Raw genomic sequence first — 13,806 nt, 5'->3', positions numbered from 1 at the left:
ATAACGCTTGCCCGTGAAATCACTCTTGTTAACCTGTTATTACATTATGGCGTACTAGGTTTTTTAATCATTGTGATCATCTGTGTTTGATGCCAGAAGTAAACACACAATAAAATTCCGAATGGCTTTACTATTTCGATAGAGGGCAGTCTTATATTACAGTGAGCAGAGCTATAAATCCTACTGCCATCGTTTCTAGCTTGTGCTCTTATGAGAGGGAGAAAAACATTCACTAGCATATAAGGGGTTAAATATCAAGATGTTCTGTATGCGGCATTATTATGGAGTGAGCATCTGTGCATGAAATGGGGCATAAAAGGATATTCCAGGGGTGCCATATCGCGTGGCCCCTCAAACCAGTGTTCAACTACAACCCCCATTATCCTTAGGCAACCTTGCTCCGAACATTATACAGCTACCCGGAAGCTTGGAAAAGAACCCACAACATGTATTAAGTAATTGACTTTTCTAAGGCTCAATGCGGATGGTTGGATGGCAAAAACTGCTTACTTGAGCATGATGGGAGTGGTAGTTCAACTGGTAGGCAGCATGCCCCTAGGCCATGGAGTAAGCCCTTCTCTTTGTGCTGCATTCACATCAGGAAGACTACGGTGTCCATGAGCAGTACTTACCTACGATTAAAGACGGGGGGGGGGATTTCGCATTTTGATTTATGGCTTCTAATGCTTGTGATTTTGTTTTTGAAAGCAGGTTTTAAATTCTCCCCTCACCGCTTGCACAATCCTTCTTAGAAAATGGTAAACCAGCAGTAGAATTTCTCCAAAATAGAAAACTTAACAAGCAATGTCCCGCAGTTTGCAAAAAAGAACAATTCCAACCCGAGCACTTGTAAATATGCCGTTATATATTTTTATAAACCCAATAGTTAGGATTTTAAGGCTAAAAAACACATTCCCCAGGCTAACAGGACTAATATAAAAATGGGATGCCATTTAAATGTCTGGTGGGCCGGTGGAGGGTACGGCCACATAGCGACGCTGCTGCTCCAGCAGAAGATCAGGTCCTGCAATGTGCATCTGCTGGCTGCCTATGCCACACGCTGCATGAGTACAAACATGTAATGTAACCGCACATACGGCATTGGGCGGCCACTGGCCTTAAAGTTCCAGAACCTTCTAGTCATCCCCAGTCCAACCTTAAAGACACCTCATCGTTGGAAAGGTGGTCTCATCAACTAATAGACAGACATATAAACATACCTACACATACACATATACCTATATCAGTTCCAGGTTCTAGTCTTGTCCATGTATGGTTTGTTCAAGTAGCACAGTTGTTGGACTCAGAAGCTCCTCACAATGTACGGAGGTTTCCACCCCAAGTCCAACAGCCAGAAAGAAGGCAGGCAGGGTCTGGTAAGTGTTAAAGCCACCATCCTGGAAGAAACTCCAAGCATCTGGGAATATACCAGTAAGGTGGCACCCAAAGATGAGCTGCTGAGAGAATGCCTTAACAAGCAACACACATGGAAGGAAGATCAAGTAAAGGAAATACCATGGCAAGCCAAGACCTTGCATGGGAGTGACAAATAGCTGAGGTGGCTGACATTGGGGAATCCTACTAATGGCTGGACATGTCTGGACTCAAAGACAGCACTGAGGCACTGATAATGGCGGCACGAGAGTAGACACTAAGCACCAGATGCATAGAGGCCCGCATCTACCACACCAGACAAGACCCAAGGTGCAGGCTATGTAGAGAGGCTTCTGAGACAGTCTATTTATTAATGGCCCGTGGTAAGATGCTCACAGGAACAGCATACACTGAATGGCACAACCACGTATCATTGTATACAGTAACATCTGCACAGAGAATGTCCAAATGGGAGATTCCACAGAAGGCTGTAGAGAATAATAAGGGCTAAGATCCTGTGGGACTTCCAGATCCAGACAGACAAGCAGGTACTGGCCAATCAACTCGCCACTGTGGTGGTAGACAACCACCAGAAGACAGTGGTGGCGATAGATGTAGTGGTGCCAAATGACAGCAGCATTACAAAGAAGGAGTAGGAGAAGCTGGAGAAGTACACGGGCCTGAAAGAGTAACTGGAGAGGATGTAGAGTGTGAAGGCAAAAGAAGTCTTAGTGGTCATATGTGCCCTCGGGCCTGCGACTCCAAAGCTGAGAGAGCGGCTCCAACAGATTCCAGGAACAACATCAGAACACCCTGTCCAGAAGAGTGTAGCGCTAGTGACTTCTAATGTAATTGTAATGACAAAAAAATGACAAAAAATATAAATTCGCCAAGGGTTTTTGGGTGGAAAAGCATTTGTTTATAGGGTACAACTGTTTACATGTATAGTTACTGCTGCCAAGAAACTCGACAAATGTGTACATGCGCTGCTGCTTTAACAATATCAAGTGTTTTGTTACCCACACGTCACTTTGCATGTGTGAACAGTGTCACCTAAGATAAGAAACCTTCCCTCACCTGTAGATGTGGGGAAACAAGATTCACACTCATCGATAACAAGGTATGGTAATAATTGTCAATGTTAATCGCCTCAGCACCATATGGATACACACGAGCCGTAAAAAGACAGCCTTTTAATTGTTGTGAACCCAAAGGAGATGTAAAGTAGACGTAAATGTTTAAGTTGTTGTGTAAGGTAGTTTTACTAAACTGAGAGGGTGGTAGATAAGTGGAACGGCCTCCTAGCATGCATGGGATAGGAATACGGCTCCTGAATATAAGTCGAGACCAACAACTGGTTAAGGTTTGAGTCTTTACAGCAAATATGGACAGACTAGACGGGCCAAATGGCTCTTACCCGACGTCAAATTCTATGTTTCCTGGCAGAAGGACTAAACTGATTATTGCTCACTGTACAGCGCTGTGGAATAGGATGGCGCTATATTAGTCAATAAATAATAATAATAATAGCATGGCACTGTAGTATAGCTTTTCACTCCACATTATAATTTCCATCGTGATATCTCTTACATTGCTTCAGATCCAATGAAAATACCCTAAGAAAATAATTTGTTGCGACGCTGCACGAAATGTAACCACTGTTTGCTTTTAGCTGCTAAACAGGCCAAGCGCTCTAATCTGTACCGACGGAGCGTAGTCTATCCTCTTTCCAGTCGAAGAGGCCGCACTTCTATAAGATCCATATTGTTGACTTGCGAGACCGTTAATTAAACGAGAATAGAGGTTATTGCCAGTAGAGGGTAGTAGCATGCAAACCTAAAACCAGATCCATCAGATTCTATACCCAAGAGTGCTCCTACTGGCATTATCGGCACCGATTTTTACTAATCCGACTCATAAAATAAAACGGGGCTGGGGTGTTGTACAGCGCTACGGCATGTGACGGCGCCATTTAAAACAATAAATAAAAATAACAATAATTTTAAAACATTCAGCCCATATTTGTTTCAGTCCTATGGCTCACGTGTAGCTATCCGTAAAAGGGAAAGGTATGATCACATATAATCATAGTGTTTGAAGTAACTGACCTTGGAGAACGGGGGGGGGGGGAAACATTCTCTTTGATCCTTGGCATGTCATTGTAATTTTGTGTCTCTCGTCAAATGTTGGAGTGCAAGCTTTTAAGCCGAAAGCTTTCACACGGCCCGGGAATTTTCGTTTTTTTCCTTTTCAAATAATCCATTAAACAATGGGTTAAAGACACATTTAATAGAAATATACATTTTAGTAACAGAAAAAGCAATGTGTTAAAGTCATCTTTCTTTTTGTGTGTTTTTTTATTTCTAGGTTCCTCTGCTGTCGTTTTTGATTAGAATTCTACTTTGTCCTCGTCTGATCTTTTTAAACACCTGGGCAATGTATGTACCAGCCGCGCATGGCCGATTAATATTGCATGCTTTTCAGACACACATGCTAAATCTTGCTAATATCTCAGATGTGGAGGAAACAATCGGAGTCTGTTTTTCTTTTTTTGCTATATTGATGGATAGTTATTACACAAGATACTATTACTTTTTTTTTAGAACAGAAAATAAATCTACAAACGAAGAAAAAGCAGATTTTTTTCAAATTCGTAAGTACATTTAAAGATTTTTTCTTAATATCACAAGATTTTTTAAGAGAAAGTTTGATGTTGTGGCTGTGCTCAATCATTTTTAGAGTGCCTGGTTTGGAGGGGGTGGCAGGGGTTATGAAGAAGATGGCGAAGGGGCTGGCCACATTTCTCAAACAGGACTGGCCTGACTCGGACTGTCCCTCTTGCAGAGACAGAGGTGCGTTGAGGTCACATTATGTGACCCCACGGTAACAGCGAGAGAGCTCTTGCGGTGTGAGCAGCTATGAAGGCAGGCTCCAGGCTAGGTAAGTGTGTGTTAGAGTGTGTGCCTTTACTAGAATGAGTGTGGGTTAGTGTATGTGAGTGTGTGTGCTTGTTACATTGGGGCACTTGACTTTACTTGTCCTCCAGCCATCCCCTGATGAAGTATGTAGTCTCAGAGTAAGACTCTATGGTCGCGTCTTGGTGTGCACGCATGCAGACACACACTCAATTACCATGCTTTTAACATGACCCATGTATAGCGCTGCTACTGCTATCTGAGCTGGCAGATTACCCATGAAGGCATGGGGTACCCCAGAACTCGTAGCCCCAAAGCACCTGGAAATTCTGCTTCATGGATAATCTGCCGCCATACAATATTTGAAATGATTTTATTTATTTTTCTTTTTTAGCACAAATAGCGTCCTTTGTATTTTCTCTACTTGTTCTTGCCAAGTACTGCAGATAGGGGAGGAAGACTTTTCAGAACTCCGTTTCACCAGGAAACAAAGGGCATATATTTTCTTAATGTAACTATTTATCAATCATGAATCATCTCCTCCCACCACTGCTTCAAAACAGCCTCCTGCTCAAATGAGCAAGTGCAACAGATAATTAAATCCCCCAGCTGTCTGAAAACAGAAGTGTTAACAGTGCTACATTTCCTGTCCCTCGTACCAACGAAAAAAAAAACCAGATACAAATGTAGAGTAGTTTTTAAAGTATGTCCCTAATATATTTATTACATTAAAGTAATGTTTACAGACAAAAACAATATTGATAATGCCGTGACCTATGTGCCTTCTGGATTGAGAAGGGCAAAGCTTGCCAAGGGTAGATGGTAACTCTTGGCCATTGTGTCCAGAGAGGATTTTGTCCATAAATCTCTGCTTCCCAGGCACAGGCAAACTGGGCCATGTAGTTATGCCTTAGCTTTCTGCTGTCAGAGGGGGAAACAGTAAAGAAAATCCATGTCAAAAGAGACACCTGCCCTGGCACCACTGGATCCAGACGCAATATCAGGACTAATGCATCATCCCTCACAGATATATCACGGGAAGGGGAATGGCGAACATTCCATTTTATCATTGCAATCGTTACTTTATCGACTTATAATAACGAACAATAACTAATAACAGTAGTCACAGCTGAGAGCCCTACGTATATAGCTGAGCCATACAAACATGGTGGCCCAAATGCAATATCTCCTATGTTCCCATTCTGTAGCTTTTTAATGGGCTTCCAAGTTCCACGTGTATCCTACCACACCATGAAGCCTGGAATTAGATGAGGAGTGAACTGCTTTGATGTAGACTATCCCTCGCCCTCTTTTTGTTCCCGGAACGTTGCTATGTCTGTTAAGAAACACATATTCAAGTCGTATCTTCCTCTTTTATGGGCAGACAAGTACTTTGTGATAAGGCAGCTGTCAAAGATAATTTGTTACTTGTTTCATTCAGAGGCCACTAATCATCTCTGGCTCGGACACATGATGTTAAACACATTTTTTCTCTCTCTCTAGCTGTTCCATTAGCTCTGTTTATGCCAAAATATCACTGTTCAAAAATGTCAACTTTTTCTAACTCTCCAGATAAACGTCGGATCGTATTAACAGAGCTCCCTTCGTTTCTTGATGACAGTTCCGTGCTGTTAATGCATCCAGGTAACTCTCGTCTTTAAGGAGTTCTTTAAAGAAATGCGGGGCAGAAGAAGTCTTCGTTACACGCATTTTAGATTATTGCTAATTCCCAAGTATTTTATAAAGTTTTAGTTGGGGCAAACAATACGCCAAGCCCAGTCGGTTCACTCACAGGGTGTGTGAAACATGGTTTATAGCATCCAATTATATAAAATTGGCTGGTATTTAATTTGTGCTTTAAACTACACATCGTCAGACTGACAAAAACCATATTTTTTGATCAATTGAATTAGGAAAAATACCACCTTTTTAATAAAAATATTTTTTGGAAGATGAAAATGGATATGTTGGGATAATAATATAAATTTAAATACACAAAAAATAATATTAAGTGAATAGATTTAAATTAAACGGAAGAGACAACCAGCTTGACTATCACTGCCCAATGAATCGTTAAGCATCCGGAAGATCTCCATCTGTTAATTACAACTCCCATCATTTCCAAACAACATGAAGACAGGTGCTTGCTGCGTATGACGGGAGCCATAACTCAACAAGCAGCTTGAGTGCTACCTGCCGGCTACCCCCTGATCTAGAACCGTGTTAAAGAGCATGACCTCCGCTTCCCTTCCTCCTGACCTTTCATGAATCATACAGTCACCTCTTGCCTTGGGATACAGAAACTCTTTCAGACCGATCCTTCCTGCGCTTCTAGATTTTTACAGTACTTGGTGTGTTCTACGAGAGAAATGATTTCTTATAATCTCCGAAATGACGTGAACCGGAATGAGTCGTTCACATTTGCATGATAATTATGAAAAGATGAAGAGCCCGGATATATATTTATAAAATCCGAGCTGAGATTTATTATTCGATCGGAGCGGATTTGAACCAATGATTTGGATTTTCTTGGATTGCTCAATTAATTACCACTGGGACCATTTAAAAAAAAAAATCATACCCGTGAACACTCGCTTTCAATCCAAAAACAGTGTAGGAATCAGAGCAGCAGAGCTGCAGAAGATAGAGAACATTTCAGCATCCGTGAGGGGAACAAAGAAGGTCCAGTAAAAGAAGATGGGGACTATGTGAGAAGAACCTGAGTCAAGCAGATGGGGAAGGTATATGGAAGACGTGCCTACAGTCCATCAGGAGAAGACCAACCATCCTTAAGACCACAAATAGAAGTCCAGTTACATTATTTCAAGCATTCATAGAATTTGATTATTATTATTACTTGTAGGTGGCTTAAAATGGACCTCTCACCTGTGAGAATCTTGTCTACTTCAATTTAATTTCACAAACCCAAAGTACTTTTTTAAGTGTAATAGTACTTTTGGAGATTTTAGTATTATCAGTTTCTAACTAATTACATGACCCCTATCTCATCCTTGGAGATATTAGAACGTCAGTTGCTGTTACAGGGTGGAATAAGTTCATCAGAAGGGTTGATCAGGATGAGATGAATGAACGTTTGGAAGTTACCTGCACGCAAGGCCTGTTTTCGGAAAGCTCTGGTCTACGATTCCCCATCCTTAGTATGCAGCTTGTAGGCTAAAAATTGCTGCTGATGTATACAATGTCAGCTAGGAACTACAGTCTTGGGTGTGATAGCCTTTTCGTTAAATTCAGCACCCCAGATAATGATACCAGAATACAGATTGTCTTTATTACATTCTTAGAGTCATTTAATTGCTTGATAATAGGCTTCCATAACAACAGAGGCCCTTAGCAAATTGGAACATACGTCCCCACAGGGGCGTTTTAATGTAGAAAATGTGCCACTTATAAACCGGCATGTTTTGGTAGGTCATTTACAACAGATGGCTTTTATTTGCCTAACAGAGGAGTTGCACCTTGCCCCCGGTGATAACGAGTTCTCCGGGTCCATATATCACATGCGCGCTATCATTAAATATTTTTATTTCAGCTTAAAAATGTGCACTGCGTGACAACACTGAAGGGGGTAGGAAGGGGGCCGATTTATAGACCGTTTATTAATGAGTTGTGTGTTGCTGTAACAAGCCTACCATATGGGAAAACAACATAATAAGGTGCTACGGAGAAAGAAACACTTTAATAATCTGGAATGCGGCCAACGTCTCAGCGTGAAAACATCCGTGGTGAGGAACCGAGATTATACTCTACCCCTGTCGCATACACAGAAGACAGCTAGAGACCGTACCTACTGGGTACGATCATTCTACATGTCCTTTGACTAAGAGTCTATAGTTATAAGACGTAGGAGTGTTATATGGGATTTCTTCACACCATGAATTGTGCTTTTGTGGGTGGATTAGTAAGGAAAAAGTCAAACACTTCTTGGCCCTCTGCTGTTCTCTCTTTATACTTCATCTCTTGGCAAACTAATCAACTCATTTGGTCTCCAGTATGGTATGTATTACCAACTGCTTGTCTGCGATTTCTTCATGGATGTCCCAACGCTACCTGGAACTTAATCTTTCTAAAACTGAACTCATTATCTTCCCTCCTTTCACTCCACTCCACTACCTGAATTCTCCATCACCATTAAAAACATCTCTCCTACTAAGCAGGCACGATGCCTTGGGGTCATCCTTGACTCAAACCTCTCCTTCATCCCTCACATTCAGTCCCGCCGCTTGCACCTAAAAAACATCTCTCACATCCGCCCATTCCTCACCCAAGAATCCACAAAAACTCTGGTTCATTCACTTATCATTTCCCGTCTTGACTACTGCAACACTCTTCTGGTTGGCATTCCACTGTCTCGACTCTCTCCTCTACAGTCTATCCTAAAAGCCGCTGCTAGGCTCATTTTCCTTGCACGTCGCTCCTCTTCTGCTTCCCCCCTTTGTGAAACCCTCCACTGCCCCCCAATTACCTTTAAATTTAAAATCATGGTACTAACATATAAGGCCCTACATAACACTGCCTCCCCATAACACTGCTCCTCCATACATTTCTGCCCTCATAAACAAATACTCCCCTACTCGGTCCCTACGTTCTCCCCATGGGCTAAGGCTCTCCTCCTCACTTATCACCTCTTCCTTTTCCCGCCTACAAGATTTCACTCGAGCTGCCCCCATATCTCTGGAATCTACTTCCACCGAACCTTCAGCATTCACCCTCCCTCCCAACATTCAAGAAACATCTAAAAACCCACTTCTTCAGAGAAGCCACAACCATCTTAGCTGCTAGAACTTCCTTGTCATTGATACGACCACCACACCACCTCTCACCCGTCTCTATGCCTTATGTTTGTCACCCCATTCCCTCTCCACCTAATGTATCGGTTTGTCTTAGTCTGTCAGTTCTCGTCTTGTCAGACCCCTTGAATTTATGTATTGTATTAAGCGCTGCGTAAATTGTTGGCGCTATATAAATAAAAGACAATAATAAAAATAATAAAAAAAAAGTAGTAGGAATAAATATTTTCCCTGATAAAATAAATTAATAAATAGCGCAAAATCCCGTTTCTCTCATGCTATGAAATTGTTTTGAAATAAATCTGTTAAAGTTACATAATATCACTTTGTATTTCAGCAAACATTTTCAGCGTTAATTGATTTTCTGCTAATATGTGCATTCGTTACAAAGGCTGTTTTGATAAATTATTTTCACTGCTCTTTGCAAAAACTGGTTTAAAACGTGAAAAAAAGGCATTTACATTAAAGTCGCCGTTAAAAGAAATGATTCACATGCCGTCTTTTTTTTGCTAATAGGTGTCATTTTCTATGGCTGAATGAAATGAATTAAACATTGTAGCGTGTGTGAAATTCTCAAAAAAGTCAATGATGTGACAATTGCGATAAGTAGGATTTCCATAGGGTTAACGCACGCTAGTTAAAAAATAATAATTAAGGCGGATAGGAAGCTTTCTGCTTTCAAAATCAGATTAAAACGAAGGGGGGATTCTGTGATTGGCAATAGAGCAGAAGAGTAATTGGAAAACGTATGTCAGAGATGACGAAGAATTATTCTGAGGAACAAAGTTTTACCAAAGAATCTAAAAGAAATGCATTTATGTCAGTATATAAGATAAAGAGTGTCATAGAGGACTTATTCTTTCATAAAATGTATATTTGGTATATTCAAGAACTAGTTGTTCTTTGGAGGTCTAGGTTCTTAGGGTACCTAGCATTGTGTGTAGCTGGGTGCTGGAGAACGTACTTAGAACTTTACAAAGATGTCCTTGCTTCTTGGTCCCTCCATCGGCTACTGTGCCTTCTTTTCATTGACCAGCGTCACCTTTCCTAGTCAGACTTTGGACCAAAGGTGATATCCTCCATCAATGCCAGACGTTCCTTCTGTATTTACACGACGATGTTTCACACTGTGTTTCATGAGGCTTCCAGGTCGCGAGGAGAAGACTTCCAGAACATCATAGGGTAGATGAGTACTTGTATCAAAGAGAAAGCTGTCAAATTAACTACATAAAATGATTTGCGATACAGCAGTAAGTATAAATTACTTATAACTTAATGTTTTATTAAAGAAAGAAAGGCGTTGGGCAGGGTGTAGGGAGAACCCTGAATCTCCTACCTTCTAACTGCTTATCACTAAGATTCCGAGGATTAACTTCTCAGTTTAAGTGAACATATAATTCTGATACAGATCCCCATGAAAGCTCCAACTTACCGGAACTTACATATATCACAGTCACCGAGATGCAACCTGCTTTATTATGTTATATACTATGTTAGAGGAGGTCTCATATATGATCAATCCAGTGTATGGTGTCAACACATTAGCTGCCCTTTCACCTTACGACTAAGACACCGAAGGCTCAAAGCCTTGTAAGTTCCCATATGCGCACATCCGTTGCACATGTTACCTATGACATTGAAAAGGTCAACTTTAAATATAATATTCGTGCATCATACTCATCAGTAAATAAAAAAAAAAAAAATTCCTAAAAAAAAATAATAATAAAAAATATAATGGATAGTCCATTGGAGATTTTTATACTCCGGTGTTAAGGGTTTTCTGTTTGAAAGTAAGTTTGTCAACAGAGGTTTAAATATATTCTATTACCTAATCAGGATGCTACAGAATACATATGATATTGCCAATCATTCTCATACTCCATATTTTATTTTGAGAACTTTGATAAGCGGGAAGCTTATCTATTCGGCCTGCATGCTTTGCATCTCCACCGAGTCACATCCGTGATATTGCAAACCCTCTGGATATTTCACAAGGAACTCTTCCCAGACATTTGATGGAAACTCATTTTATTAAGTAAATACACTTAGGTTTGATTGGCAATTTATCTGGAGAAACCCACATGTTTAGGTAATAAATAATAATCTGCATATTTATGGATGTGCCTGAATATCTCTGGATAGGTAAATATATATGTATATAGGGGGGGGGCTCTTTTCAAACCTTAAGGAATGAAATTTTAAGGGAGAGCAGACTATAGGGAGGTGTTTTCATTGACCCTATTATGAAATCGACTTTAATCCAATTGCTGATTTTGACCCTTTAGGTAGGTGTTAAAGGGGCAATTAAGTCTAATCCATGACTCCAGGCAAACTAGCCTAAAAAGTCATATTTTGGTTATCTTCCCAATTAAGACAGCAAAATTGGTGTTGAGGTTCTGTTGGGTATGGTGACCATCTATCAACATCTTAATGGATAGTCTGGAGATTGAGACTATTGTGCCCTCAATCTGTTGAAGATTAATAGATTGTGAGTTTACAAGTACCCTCTGAGATGCTCTGATTTGATGATTTGTGGGACACTAATTAAAGCTTGTTTTATACATATTACGAACACTTCTAGATATGGCCACCAAGGATTGTTTAGGCCTAGTGGAGAAGTTATAGTGGCAGAGGCTGTAGGTCAAAGGCCAAAAATCAGGATCCCTATCAATAACGAAAGTGATAAAAATGCATAAATCAGATATGCTGATCTCATTTGGTTGTTTGTGATTGAAAGCGTGTTTTTTTGGGGATGGGTTATTTTTGTGGAGTTTTTTTGGCCATCAAAGTGTAGAATGTAGACACATTTTTAGAACGATGACACAAAACACAAATCCATTTTCAAAATACCAAGACTGCAAAACAGGTAATTCTCCTCCATCAGTTTCAATGATTGCATTTGTGTTTATACTCTTTACGAGAGAGTTAAATACATTTAACAAGAAAACGTCTACTGAATGAAAAACAGACAGAGGTCCCCGGCAGAATTCTCTTGTCTTCTGATGCCGGTGAAACATCTGAGAGAATTGCTTTGTATCAGCTGTACACTCCCTGGAACGGAAGTTCCTCGGAGAGTTCCTAGGGTTGATCTTGTATATATTCATATTATTTATATCATGCTTTTTTATGCTTATTATAGCTTTTCTCCCTATTCTTTACCCGTTGTTAAGGTGGATGACGAGGCTCCGGAAGATCTCTGTTACGACCTTTTCTTCTTAAAAGACGATGTTTTATTTGAGGCTAAATTGATCACTTTTAGCTTGAGGAATCCATTATCTGATGATAGTACAGCTGAGTTCTGGACCTTTTGGTGCTTAAACATCAAAGATGGCGAGAATGATATAGGGGAGCTCCTCAGGGGCTGGGTTCTGTCCAAGAATCCCCTAGTCATTAAAAGACAAATGGTGTGGGTGTGGCATAAACAAAAGGGGAGAGGCATGATGAAGTTGGGGGAGAATGCGCTAATTATGCAGGACTGAACTATCCTCTAATAATTGAGTCCCTCGACGGCTCTTTAGGGGTGGGTTTCTGGGTAAGATTGTTGGCTCTGCCAGAAATTAGCATTTGGGGTCATGTCTAATGTATTCCAGAATGAAAGTAAACTAGAGATTATATAACTATGGCTTCAATAATGCATTAGCGAATTCAGGCCACGAAGCATGATGATGGTAACCCCTTTCGGAGCCTAGTGAGATTCTAGAATATTCTCAAGAATCCATCTCCTTTACCTGTAAAACAAATACGGGTATTCAAAGGTGAACACAAGGTCATAATCTAAAACTAGAAGGTCGGATGTTTAGATGTAACATAAGGAAGTTTTATTTTGCTGGGAGGGTGGTAGAAAAATTAAACAGCCTCCCAGCAGAAGTGGTAGAAGTTAATACACTGAAGGAATGTAATGATATTAATATTAATATTTTAGTTAGCCGCAATAGTATTGAGCCTTTTATTTTAATTAAGATATTGATAATTAGCCATTTATGGCCATTAACCTTGCAAAGTTGGGGTAAATCATAATCCTTCCATACACGTCAACGCTCACAGTTTCGATGTTAGTGAAGTCATGGAAAGAAATAATGTATTAGTGCAGTATCGGGCTAGTGTTATAATATGTTGCAAAATGAGATAGTATCAAAACTAATTTCCAATATGTTCCGAGGGAACTAAATTAATTAGAAAGTTCAGAGACGGGCCGCTGTTATCATAGATCAATTTAATCACCCAAACAGCTCCGTGGACCACAAGGTAAATCATATACGAGTTTAATATTTACAGTCCATAACTACTCATCAGTTCTACACATTCAAAGAGCTTTTCCAACAGTGGCTTTAAAGAAACAAGTTAAAAAGGCGCTTTATTTTTTCCTTATTTTATATGATTCTGAATAAAAGCGAAAATCATCTTCTGTATTTTCATATTATGGTTTTTGCCTCTTTAGGAATATGTGGACATAACCAAAGGACACCAAAGAAAAGAAAATACGCAGCAAGAGGAGGAATCAGAGCTTTAAGTCAGGTTATCCAGCTGTAGCCACAGGTGATAAAAATGAACCTTAATGTATAGAGTCGTTTATGGACGTGTTGTAGGGGATAGTGTTGTAGGGTTTGCAGAATTATAAACTGATTAAGTGTTCCCCTTTTGCGGAAGGCGATTAGATGTGACTGTCATAGTGACAATATCGTCACCAACAGGACCTGGACCGGCCATCT

This window comes from Spea bombifrons, chromosome 10 (assembly GCF_027358695.1).
Source record: "Spea bombifrons isolate aSpeBom1 chromosome 10, aSpeBom1.2.pri, whole genome shotgun sequence".
In the NCBI taxonomy this organism is placed as follows: domain Eukaryota; kingdom Metazoa; phylum Chordata; class Amphibia; order Anura; family Pelobatidae; genus Spea; species Spea bombifrons.
The sequence above is the reverse complement of the archived record's forward strand: the minus strand, read 5'-3'. Positions refer to the sequence as shown.